General features: G+C 36.7%; 1 long non-coding RNA gene across 2 annotated transcripts in view; it reads left to right on the forward strand.

Annotated features, from left to right (window-relative positions):
* Positions 1–13,636, forward strand: part of LOC135293951 (uncharacterized) — a 71,018-nt gene that overhangs the window by 48,426 nt on the left and 8,956 nt on the right. The window contains exons 4-5 of one of the 2 annotated variants that reach the window (XR_010356074.1): positions 10,269–10,331; positions 10,994–11,727. This is a non-coding gene — a long non-coding RNA (uncharacterized LOC135293951). Of the gene's footprint in view, positions 1–10,268; positions 10,332–10,993; positions 11,728–13,636 lie in introns of those variants that run through there. The other variant, XR_010356073.1, reaches the window with a different exon arrangement.

Here is a 13,636-nt window from a genome sequence, read left to right on the forward strand (position 1 = left end):
ACCTCCAAGGAATATCTACATGCAAAAAAAGGAGAAGAAGCCCTCAAGGTCAAGTGGGGATCCAAGGGAATTCTTCTTGTTCTAGCTGAAGAACAGGGAAAAAAAAAACAATCAATGCAAATTCTTCTTGGCTGATGTGCCGCAAGTTTCTCATTATGGTAATTAGTGACGCATGAACACTGTTAGACTTTGCTGCGTGTTATATCCTTTAATGCTCGCTATTTACTGTAGTGCCCAGAGGCCCTAATAGCAACACTGAGCCGATGCAGCACAGCTGGGAGGCTGACAGGGCTGCAGGAGGAGGAAATGCTGCTGCTGGTCTTGTAAAGGGATCCAGGCATCTTTTGTTCCCTCCATCTCCTCAAGGGGCTCCAGCTACTGAAATGGAGTGAGGAAGCAAAACTATCCCCCCCTGTTGGGCTCAAGAATTATGTGCACATGGTGCCGCACTTGGGGACTTTGACTGTGGCATGGGAGTCCTCTCCTTGTACTGTTTGTAATAAATAACCTCTCATCCTTGAAAAATACCTTATAAAGGATGTGACGAGTAATGTGAAAAGTATTCTTTTTTTCTTGTCTGGTTCTAAACATTTCTGTTGTCATTCAGAAACAGGTCACCCACTTGTAAATGTGGCCCTTGTTTTATTGCCAGGGACAGAGAGACTTTGGACAATCTGCTGTGTAAAGGCTGATTGCACAAGCTTAAGCTGCCTGAGGGCTGCTTTAACTTATCTTACCGATTTCTCTGAAACTCAAAGAGAGAGGAGGCTCTATAATAAAACTGATTCATTCTGTTTATCTTATTTTTGCCTTTGCCACTTCTGCACAGCCACCAAACCCTCTGTTTGGGTTGACCTGCTGGAAAGCAGTTCTGTGGAGGACTGGGGATCCTGATGGACAACAAGACATCTGTGAGCCAGCAGTGTTGTTGTTTAGCTATTAAAAGTGTTTTACCAAAATACTTTTCTGAAATAATTGATGTATTCATCAAATAGGTTAAAGAAACTATGCATCAAATGCTTGGCTGAAGATTAGACAACTGTTTTATCTCTTAGTTAATTGAAACTTCACTTCTAAGCTTATGCTTGGTATTTTAATACAAGTGTTAGAAGTTAATCTTTTAAGTCTAACTATTCACCTAGTCTTTCCTAATGTCAGGGAGACAGAAGGAATCGTCAAAGATTTATCTCATTCCATAACAGACATATAAGACATTTCAGATAAATTATGCTCATGAGGTTCTATTTTGTTCTCCTAGGTCTAGGCTCAACGGTTATTATAAAATGTGTAGTTTAGACAAAATGGATTGCACAGTAGAAAGCAGTGAAATGTGACTTAAATGCTTCACCCAATAAGGGTGAAATAAAGTGCTGGGATTTAAAGGAAAAATTTGCCTAGATCCTGTCAACCAGGATGGTTGGCATTTTAATGTAAATGTAATATAAAGAAATAGTGGCCAATAATATTAGTGCGTATCTTGTGCAAATTTGTTTTTCAGCAGACAGACATAATGATTCAGTAATAATAAATTATGTATCTGATAAAATGGTCAGGTTAATATATAAAATAGGACAGGATGAGAGTTTTTGTGCATTATATGCTCCTGAAATGATGAAATAATTGTTATCGGGGTGTTGGTTGCACAGCTACTCTTTCTGCTATTTTAAACAACAACATCAACAAAAAAACAAAAAAACAAAAAAAAAAAAAACAACAAAAACCAACAAACCAAACCCTAAAACAAAGCAACACCAACAGCAAACCAAAAAAACCCAAAACCAACTGACCCACAAAAAAAACCCTACAAGCCCAAACAGACCAAATAAACAAATCTGTGGTATTACATAATTAACACTTTATGTATTTTCACTTTTTATTTTTTTAATGAACTCATTTTATCATCACATGCCTTTATGCTGTATCAATTCAGAACCAGTCATTCAAATCCAGAAAATTCTCTTTGAAATGTGCATGCCACATGGTAAACTTACCTGGACATATTTAATGAAGAAAAATGTTCAATTTTGAATGTACACCATGAAGTTGGCAGCTTTTCTCATGTTATGTAATAGCTTAAAGATGTGCCTTAACACTTCTATCTGATTAGTATGAATGATTCAATAAAAATACCTTAACTGCATAGAAACTGGAGATGATATAGCCTAACCCAGCTGTCATGCAATTTATAAATACAGAAGCAACTACCCACATCTGTTCTCATATTTTCTTTTTTCAATTTAAGAGGGAAATTGACCTTACAATCTTCAACGTGACTTCAGGTCATTGTTATTAGTGATGAGAAAATGCTGTGCTCTTCTTTTGACTGAGTCTGGCAAAACTCCCAGATATTTTACAATCACAGAATTAAAAGCTCTAAAATGCTGCACAACATTTTTTTTTTTCAGGTTTAGCCACTTGTTGTAGTAGCCTGTACATCTGGCAAATAAAAATCTTTTGCAGGAAGTCTGTGGGCTTTTTTTCTTTTAAAATGAGGCTTGTCCTTTGAAACCCTGAATTCTAAAATAACTTGGCTGGAATAAATAAATTACTAGGTGTTTCTTTTAGGCAAAGCAGTTAGTAATTTCAATTTAAGTTCATGGGTAAAGGAAAAATATTATTATTTTTCAAGTTTCAGGAATAACAAATATTTGTGTCTAAAACTAGGGTTGACTTGAAGCTCAGTCTCAAAAAAGCACAGATCCACAAAGACAGAAGTATGGAGATTTCTATTCTCCCTGCATGAAGGAAAGAGAAAATCCAGCTTTTTGCGGTATAATTCCCATTAACTACAGTATTATTCATGCATAATCCTGTTTACATTTTTTGATGTCTAAGTTAAAAAAAACCCAACAGTTTAAGTACCCCAATAAAAGAATTTTGTCATAATTCAGCAGCATCCAACAGATCTCCATAGGAACTTGTTTGACTTCTTATCTTCTATCTGCAGGAATCCATGCATGAGTCTTGACGTTTAATACAATAACTAGCAGACAATAAAAACTGAAATAAAAATTGATGCTGTTTATATTCAGATGGGATACAAGGATGCTTCTCCTGGGAGCTATGTTCTTATCTCCACTTTTTTAAACTGTTCTGTTTCACATGGTATTAAGAGAGAAAGATATTTCTCCTGTATTAACTGGTTAATATAGCACACACACATGATTTTTCAGCTGGGACTGGTATTGATGTTTGCAGTTTTTCTCAACACTTAGGCAAGTGAATCATGCTTAGAAAGTTTCTGGAGTAAAATGAATATTTAAAAATCCTTAAAGAAGACAAACAACAATTGCAAGAAAAGGCTACTCTTTTTCTTTCCATTAAACAGATTGTTGTTCAGGGAGAAATTTGATAAATTTGAGCAGAAATACTAAATCAAATTTTCATTCAGTGATAAAGATCAGAAAATTAACAATACAAAACCACAACCTGCTTGTTTGGTTTGTGTTTTTTTTGTTTGGTTGGTTTTTTTGTGTTTTGTTTTTTTGTTGGTTTTTTTTTTTGTTAAGCAAATACGTCATCTAAAGTGGTTATATTACAAAGTCTTGACAATTTTGTTAGAAAACAACATAAGCTACTTCAAATGTCACAGCATTCCTGTATTTGTCCCTCAAGGAAAAGGGAGAGAGAGTAAGACATACTGCAGCTATTGAGGAAAGCAGATTGATTTGCCATAGGCAAAATTATATGGCTCTTTAACTAACCTCCTTGGAGAGAAGCTGGATAAACAGATAGGCTTTGTGGCATAATTTTAGGACTTAACAGATTCAGTGCTGTTGAACTGTAGGGGTAGCAAGACCAAAGATTCTTTTTTGTTGAAAAAAATCCTGAAAGAGTCATCAAACTAGTCATCTCCCATTATAAAATATGTTTGCCACCTAACTGAAGTGTGGAGGCAGAAAATCGCATGATATCACCCAGGAACTTATTCATATAAGCTTAGGCAGGGGTGGGAGAAGAAAGATTTATTATCTAGCTATTTATCAGGAATTTTTTATTATAATCATGAAATGTAGTAGTAATGTAGCATAAAGACAACCCCTTAAAATTAGAAAAAAGAAAACCATTAACATAAACATCATATTGCTTTCACTGAAGGACTCCAGAGGCTGACAGTTTACCATAACAATGCCCCCACACATCCTCCAAGAAATTAAATGTGAAGTGTGAAGTAGAAGGAGGCAAAGCAACAAGTTAGAAAAGTCAGAACCAGACCTGTTCCATATGGTCTTCATTGTTCTACTCCTGTTTTGACAACAGGTTTGAATATTCAGTCAGAAATGTTTTTAATTTTTTTTTCCTTTTAATGTTCTTGTACTGGGAAGCAATGGGATAAAAAACCCAAGCTAATATAAAACTGTATTTATTTATCACTTAACATTTTTCACAGAATCATAGATATATAAGTTTCAATTCTTTAGCCACAGAGAGCTGGTTGCTTGGGCAACACAATAGATTTGAAATTTTGATTCCCTGATTCTGCAACAAATATTCTGTGTAATCCAGGAATAGTCACAAGTATTTCACTGTCCATCTGTTAACTTTCTTTCAATCCACCTTTGGTATTTTTTTTCTTCAGATCTATGGCAGTGGGTTTCTTTGTTTGTTTGGGCTTTTTTGTGTGTGTTTTTTGTTTGTTTTTGGGGTTTTTTTGTTTGTTTGGTTTTTTTTTGTTTGTTTGTTGCTGTTGTTGTTGGGTTTTTTTGTTGTTGTTACTTTGGTTGTGCTTTATTTTGTGTGGGCTAGGATTTTTTTTTTTTGGTATAAGACTGATCAGGAAGATGATTTGCTGTTGATTAGCTTTAGAAAGTGCACAGAAGAAGAGTAGATGTCTGTTTGATTATAATCAGGTGTTCCATCAATACCTCTGAACATCCTATTCAGCAACCATTCTCAAATATTTTTGCTAGTGAACATTGCTTTTGAAAATCCGCATTTGAAGGAAACACCTCTATTTTTCTTACATCTTCCGCAACAAGGATCTGTTTTTCCTTGAATGAAGATATGAGTTTGCTATTTCAATAATGATTGTGAAGGGAACTAGAAGATGATAAAATTTGCAACTCAAGTATTTGTTATTGAACTATACTAGGACAAAGAATCAGGTTCTTAAAACAAATTAGGAAAAATAATGGTTCTTATTTTAACCAAATCTTCAAAGACAATAAAAAGAAAATAAAAAGAATATTTTTATAATGCAGACCTTCAATAGGATTTTTATATTATTTGAGATAATTAATGTCCACTTTTTATTACCAAAAGGAAAATCAAATGCAATGTGTTCAAAGAAAGTAGAATGAAGGATCCATCATTAAGTGTATGAGACACTTTGATTATGCATGGGTCATTAGTTCAATATGCTTTAATGGCTCCTAAAGAGCTTTTGCACATTCTGAGAGTACTTACTGACTGACGTAGCTTATAAATGCATCAATACAGAAGAAAAAAAATATCAATATCAGAAAATCATCTTGGTAGGTTTATAGCTGATTCAGAATATTTATGCCTACTTTTCAGTTATTATAGTCATAAAGTACCTATGTTTTATTCATGGCACCAAGTATTTGTCATGGTGACATGACACAGTCATTGTTTGAAATTGTTAGTCTTTCTACGTTTTTCAAAATTTGTATCACATAAAATCCAAGTTGTCAACTTGCAGAAATTAAACTGGCTCTTTTAATATGCAGGTTAGTGTATTTTAAATGACCATATGTAAGAAAATAGTCCAGAAAATTCCTGCTCACTAGCTTGGGAATATTTGGGGTTTTTGCTTTTCAATGTTTTAGAGACTTCCCTCTATTTTCTGTGGGAGATTACTTAGACACTAACATTGATACTATTGGGAATACAAGCCAAATTTTCCTGTAATCTTGTGTTACTTCACATGAATGTAAAACATATTTCAATCTGGAGCTTCACTCTACTTTATTAACTTTTTCTTTTTCATCTCTTCTGACTGACCCCCAGATCCTTCTTTAAGAGTTATTGCACTGGTACATATACATATACTACATACAACTCACTAAAACTATTATTTTTTTGTTTTCCACCTCCTTGTATGTCCATTCCTACCCTAAAAGTTATTAAACAGGATATGTGATGAATGAAAACACCTTAGCTGGGGCAAACATACATAGCTACATGCCTTCATAAAATATAAAAGATAGAATTAGCATATTTCCTAGATAAAATAAGGCAGCAATCGCACACTGAAGTGGTGGGAATGTTTTCATGGGATCATATGATTGAATTTGGAAAGGGCCTCAAGAAACCATTTATTTCAACCTTGTGCTTGAAGCAGGATCAGCTCTGAGACCAGACGAGGTTACTCAAAACTTTGTGTAGCTGAGCCTTGAAGATCTTCAGGAATGGACCATGACTTCTTTGGACAGCTTGTTTCCTCACTTGACTGTCTCCATCATGAAACAGTTTTCCCTGACATGCAGCCTGAACCTCTCTTGTTTCAAATTACACCTACTCTCTCTTGTCTTCCTCTCTTGCACAGCTGCAAAGCGACTGGCTCCATACTCTTCATTTACTTCCTCACAAGAAAGGGAGGACTGCTGTTGGCTTTCCCCAAAGCTATCACTTCTCCAGTAGGAACAAGCACAGTTCCCTCAGCCTGCATTATTTTGATACTATTAACTATATTTTTGAAATTTGTAAATACGTTCACTAAACCTTGCTTTTAAAATCATTGGATTAGCATGCAACAGCCTTAGGCTTAGATTCAACAAATGATTTATGAGCTTACCTGCTGTGAAAGCTATTACCATCTAATGTTAGCAGTTAGAAGTTGAAAGCATAAATATTTTGTTGGATTTGGGCCACAGCATTTTCCTTGCTTGTTCTCACTTTGCCCTTAGTCATACATCTACCCCAATTACAGTTAATTTCATATTATACGCTATTCATGCAATCTTTTTCCCATATGTCATTTTTATTCGTAACAAGTAATGCACTGGCTCCTGCAAGCATGTGTAGCCTCAATCAGCAATACATGATTTGGCCTCAGCATAGTAGGCGCCCAAAGGACATCTGTAAATTCCTTATTATGTCTCTTCTCTCCAAGTTCTGCAAACTTCTTCCTGTTCTTCCTCAGAAGTTCATCACCTCCTTGTTCCTGTCTCAATGGAGGTATCATTTTAATACTTTTTTATCATTAGCACTTCTCCAAGTCTCTTGTCTCTTATCCTTAAGACTATTTCCCTCAAATCTATCAGTCAAAGAGCAATTATTCCTTCTACTTTCTACCTGTGTAGCTATTACTAGATCTAGTTGCTTTCTCAATCCTGGATATCCTCATACAGATTTCTTTAGGACAGCTTATCTGAAATCAGAAAGAGTAAGTGGCCATCAAGTCATCTTCTGTGGTTGTCACGTGTCATGGCCTTTCAAGAAGTATGCTTTATGTCCTTCCTATTTCCTGTTGGAGAAAGGGAACTTAATTGCTCCACTTATTAGCCAGATAAGAAAAAGGGATTGTCTGCAACAGCATTGTGCAATTACTGTGAGTAGGACCCTACCTTCTATTTCCCCTCAACTGAAACGGAGGTGATAGTAGTTGGAAGAAGCAGGAGAGAAATGGGATTTATACAGCATACAGTATAAATATCTTGAATTATTATGGTAAAGAGAGTGCACAGGAAGGAGGTGGGAATAGCTATGGCTTTGTTTGTTTGTTTTAAGTGTGGAGGTTTTTGTAGTCAGACAATGTACTTTTTATGTACTTTGTACTTTAATGTACTTTCTGAATATGAAAACACATTTTAGTACCAGCAGCACATCCTCCCTTTTTGATATTAAAGCTGACTTTTGTTTTCTTTCTGCATGGTTGCACAGTCCATAATCTGAACCTTCTCTTTCAGTTTTTACTTGCTTTTAACTCCTCTGTTCTGACTTGAAGAGAAAATTTTCTATGTTACTCTAGGTATCGGCTGAATTGATGCAGTAGTCCATCTCTCTCCTCTTACTCCATACTGGTTACTGATTACCACACTGAAGTTAGATGAGTGCCTTGGCATAACTAGCTTTTTTCTCTTTCCCAACAAAATATATAACAGTTGCCTTCTGTGGAAGGAAGAATTGTGTGTTTTTCATTTCTCTTACTTTATGACAGGGTCTGTCTGCGCACAGAGAATGACCAGATCCATGAAGTAATTACATGCCCTCTTGCCCAGGTATTCAGGAGCAACTGAGAAAGGACCAGAGATGGGAAGAATCCCTATTATCCCTAAATGGAAGACAGATTTGGCACTAGCAAAGATATAATGTCAGTTAAATTCTCCTTAGAAAAATGTGGAGACAAGGCAGAGTAATAAGGTATTATCCATGGAAAAGAACATAAGTTCAATTCACAAGCTAGATTGCCAACTTTTTCACTCCTTTTTCCCAGTACATTTTTCATTTAATTTCAAACCACTTAATTGAAAGTGCATGCTTTTGTCACTCTGGCCTGTATTTTCGTGCAGGCTTTGTCTGGTACAGTTGATACTTGCCCAGTGTGAACTGCTGTTGGGTCTACTAAAGAGACAAAGCGCAGTGCGATGATGTTTGTTTCTGCTGAGATTTAATGGCTATTTGACTTGGCAGCTGCTTTCTAAGACATGGTTCTCACAGGGGATCTCTCAATTTCAGCAGCCACTGTATAGGCTTCCTCTCTGGTACCGAGTGTCAAACATCTGCTCTCCTCTTATCTTTCCCTTCCAGTTTCCCCTGTCTCTGGCATGGTTTACTGCAGGACAGAAATCTCCTATTTAACCCTTCAGGATTGTGACAGCAGCTTTTTCTTTGTCAGGCCCACTATGACTAGGAATGTGTAGATATTTCAGAAAACATGGGAACTACTGTGTCATGCACTTTCCGTCTTTGCCATTATTGCATTCTTACTGCTGCTTTCCCCTCCAAAATGATCCTTCAAGTGCCAGGAGTGATCCTGACAGTGCCACAGGCACCATCACCTGCTGAAAGGATGAGTCAGCTCCAATATTCTAATAGTACTTACTTTTGCACCCATTTGGCTGCATTTTCACTCCAGTGCACTTACCCATTTCCCAACACACTGCATTGCTCTACTCTAATTCTGTCTTCCCTATACAGCTTATTAAAATGGAGCCCAGGACAATTAGTTGTGTGTTTAGTTTTCAATTTTTGCTAGTTCAACAGAGAGTTTAATAGAAAGGGTTTACCAACTTCAAATTCTATATCTTTTCTCTAAGGATCTGTCTGCAGGATCCAATTAAAATTTTGCATTACTTGGTCCCTACCTTGTTATTGATAATTTTCTCTCAACTTCTCTACCCTATCTTTGAGAAGGAATTTCATGCAATGTACCTTAACTTTTGTGAACAAACCTCTAAATGGAAATTTTATTAGGAGAAAAATGGGTTCAGCTGTATGTAAAGATTTTAGTTTCATGTTTCTTCAGGAATTATTATAATTGCTTTCATAGTCCATACTTAATCTTCAGCCAATTAAGTCACCAAAAAAACTTGTAAAGAAATAAAATACAATACTGTATTTTCTTGAAATTTATGCCAGTATTTGAGGGCTTTTATAAAGATATGAGACTCCATTATATTCTATTAGCAGAAAGAACTCTGTCCTCTACTAGTTATGTTTAAGACTGGAATTTGGATCAATGGCTGTTGTCCAGTAAACCAATATCTGTGAAGGCTTTCATCTTTGATAGGCTCAGGTATCTAATCTTTCATTAAAATATAACAGGCAGACTTTCAGATCTTGAGTTTACACAAATAAAAACCTGTATTCTGAAAAAAAAATCTGAGTAGGAGTTTAAGATACTTAAATGCTGCTATGCATGCATCCAGTCATAGAATTAGACACAGACGCTGGAGGTAATGGTGAAATGCTGAGCAGATGGGAGAAAAGGACATATGTGCCTAAGTGGGTTGTGCAGAAGGGGTTTAAGAAGTGTGTCATGGGCCAAGAGAGAATAGTGGGGCATCATGCTGCCTTATTGTTTCTTAATGTCAAATTATAGTCTTGACTGATAGATACAGCAACACCTTCCAGGGTCTGGCATTTATTTTGCTGACATTTTAGAGTGTAGATACAGCCAGCTTTCCTGAGATCTAGTGTGGAGTCTAAACTTTTGATGAGAAATGTCATAAATCTTCAGAAGAGCTCCGGAAAGGACCCCAGATATTCTGAAGGAATCTACTTCAGCTGAATCATTCTGAGATATAACCAATTAGCTCTGTAGAAGAAAAAAGTGCACACACTCTTTTCTCTCTTTTTTTTAGATTTCTTCCTTTTCTGTATTGGGCTCTCCTCCTGAAGAAACAAAGAGGTGCCATGACTCTCTTGTGAGTAGTCACTGTTGCTCTCTGGCTTTCATGGGTGTCAACTCCTTAATAAATTCTGATGTTTTAAGTAGATAAATTATAGTCTAGGAAAAGAATGCAATGGAGCTAATCCTCTGCTAACTAACCAGATCAAGGGTAAAAGTAATAGGTAATTACTGCTTTAATTTTATGTCAGAAATCATATTAAACATTTTGTACATTAAATTCATATACATTTTTGTTGGTTCAGCTGAAAGATACATTTACAGAGAATACCATTTGTTGTAGAAGTGTTTAAATGAAGCCATAAAGCATGGTCACCATGATTACAAAAGGAAAACATTTCCCAGATATTTTGGCATCCTCCTTGATTGTGGAGGAAGATTGGTATTGCAATAATTGTCTATGTGATATTACTCATGAGAAAAAGAGTACACACAAGGACTGAACTCATCCATAGAATTTGAATGCACTTCTAAAACTCAATTATTTGATATATTCTCTTCTGAAGACAGCATAGCAAAAGGGTGGGTTCACTAACACTTCAGACTTGCTGGAAATGCTCTACAGAATCTTGCACTGTCCTTGTCCAGAGACAAGGACTAGTTTTGGACTTAATTGGAGAGCTCTGTAGTGTTTTTAGAGGTAAGATCATGGATTTTTTTTTTCTCTTTTATCTGTAGAAGAAGACACAGACATGGTACTTACAACAAAGTCTGTGGGAAGATTCACCAACATCTGCTGGAGAAAAAATCTCAGCAAAGAACCAGGCAGCAGGGAAATGCCTGTCTCTACTTTTGCTGGCCAGATTGCACATAAAATTCACATAGGCACAGCATACAGATAAGGCAAAGGATGCACATGTACTCCAGAAGTTGGTTTGTCTATTGACATTGCCTCTGTGGCAGTCTCATCCTGACCGTATGCCAAATAGCTCCTGGCAGATGCTCAGCTCAGTGAGCCTACATTGCTTAGCAGCTACAGTTTAGCAATTCCTTGTAAGAGGCAGAGTCAGACTGTGAAGGTATTGGTTCAGAAGGGATCTAGCTTCAAAGGCAGATGATGATTCCATTAAGAAAGAACGCGACAGCTACAGGTTCAAACAAGCAAAGCCAGTCTTGTGCAAACCATGTTGATCTTTGGCACAAGAGGCAACTAATTAGTCCCAAACCATGATATGGCAATCAAAAATATGATACCAAAGGGAATTATAAGGGTTGTCTTTTGGGAGGAGAAGCAAGTTCTCTAAAAATGCTCATATACTCAGCTACACTGTAGGAATATTGCATGTTATAAATGGGATTTGGGAAAGCGATACAAAGCCATATTATGTGGAGCTCTTGGCTCCAGTTGCTGTATGTGTAACACATCGGTTATAATAAATTGTTACTATATGGCACAGGATAACTGTCCTGGTTCTGGCCAGGACAGTAGCCAGGAGGGGGCATGGCCAGGACCCCACAGATTATTCTATAGCACCTCCCATCATTTCTAGGGTTGGGATAAGGGCTCTCTTCAGGGCCAGAATATTGTTGGGCTCCACATTGAGCATTTGCATGTGAATTACTTGCCTCTTCTGTACACTTTTGTTGCAAAATTGTTGCTGTTAGTGTTCATTTTCTTACCTCACTGCTGTGTATAGTAAATTATTCTTTCATCAGCATGTGATATTTATCTTTTTTGCCTCCAACTCTTCTCTGTAGCCCACTTCAGGGAGAAGAGGGGGAGGAGGGGGAAGTGAAAAAGCAGCACATGATTTGGAGTGCTTTCAGTGGGAAAACCAAATTGAGAAATACCATTGCTAAACAATCACAATATTTTTACACACAGTTCAGAATTTTTTAAAAGTAGACAGCTGATTTTTGGCAATGATATCAGGCTGTTCTGCAGGATGTCAATTACTGTTTTTGGAAACTTTCACTGGTAGAAATTCCACAATATTCCAAGACAAATTTCACCCTCTCTACAGACCAAAAGTTGTGCCTAAACAATAGCTTTCTACAATTTAGGAGCATAATTATTGTCTTTGGTACACAGACAAAGAATTTAGCCTTCATTTGAAACCTTTCATATATTTCAAGACTGAAATGTTTTTGGATAGCAAGTTTCCCTAGATTCTTCTTTTCCCTTATATATTTACTCAGTCCTGCTGAAACAGCCAAATGGAGTCTTTACATCCTGTCAGGCTGGAATTCTTCTCACCTGCATAAACCTAAATGTGTCTGTCACATCTCTGACACACAAACACACACAGCTGAAATGCTGTATTTATAGACAGTACAGTCATGGGAATCCATAAGGGTCACTGGAAATGTGAGGTCTGATTTAGCTGCCCACACATCGGTGCCTAATGTCATCTGAAATACCCCATGTATCCAAAAGATCCAGATGGGACTGCCAGGTATGACACAACACCAGTAGGAAACCTGGGCTCTCCTGTAGTGGCTTCTGGATGTCACTGAATCCAGCCCAGTGTTGCCTGGAGAGCTGTTTGTTTTACAATGTGTACATGCCGAATTTCAGGTGAGCTGAGCAGCACTCTGGGCTCCACTGGCTGCAATTATTTAAGACTCTGTCACTTGCCCACACACACAGATGCCAAGGGCCATTTGAGATGCTGTAGCACACTTGAACCATACAGATGAGACCTCAGGATATGACAATAGGCCAATGGTGACATGTTTTCCTGGAGGGCAGGCATCATACTCTCAGGTATGTCCAAATGTGCTAGACACCCATTACAGGTAGCTAAGCCAGACAGGTTCTCTGGTATTTGTTAGCAAGAAATTGATTTCAATAACTGATTTCAATCTTGTGCATGTGATCATTTTTATCCACTTTTTTTTGTTCTTCCATTTTGTTCTTCCATTTTGAATTGCACTCTATTTACTTTTTACTATTTTCTCCTCTTGGAAATAATTTTGAAATCCAGCCCTGTGCTTCAATGTACTTTGATCTGTTCTGAGTTTGGTATAATTTGTAAATTTAATAAACATTGCCTCTATTTCACTATCCACATAATTAATGGAAATATTAAATTATACCAGTTTCAGAACAGACATTTGTGGAACACCAGTTGACACTACCTTCTGTTTTGACTCCACTGCACCACAAAACCTATTTTTTCAGTATGAATCTCTGGCTAATTGTATAGCCAGAGATTCATACTGACTCACAATATTTTGATTAATTTTCATTAATTTGTAGTGAGAATATGATGTATGGCAGTGTCACATACACTACTCACATTATGGTATATGACAGCAAAACTATTTTCTCCCTTACTACAGATTGAAATTTCTTTGAAATTGCATAATTATTTCTTA

This window comes from Passer domesticus, chromosome 2, assembly GCF_036417665.1.
Source record: "Passer domesticus isolate bPasDom1 chromosome 2, bPasDom1.hap1, whole genome shotgun sequence".
Classification (NCBI taxonomy): domain Eukaryota; kingdom Metazoa; phylum Chordata; class Aves; order Passeriformes; family Passeridae; genus Passer; species Passer domesticus.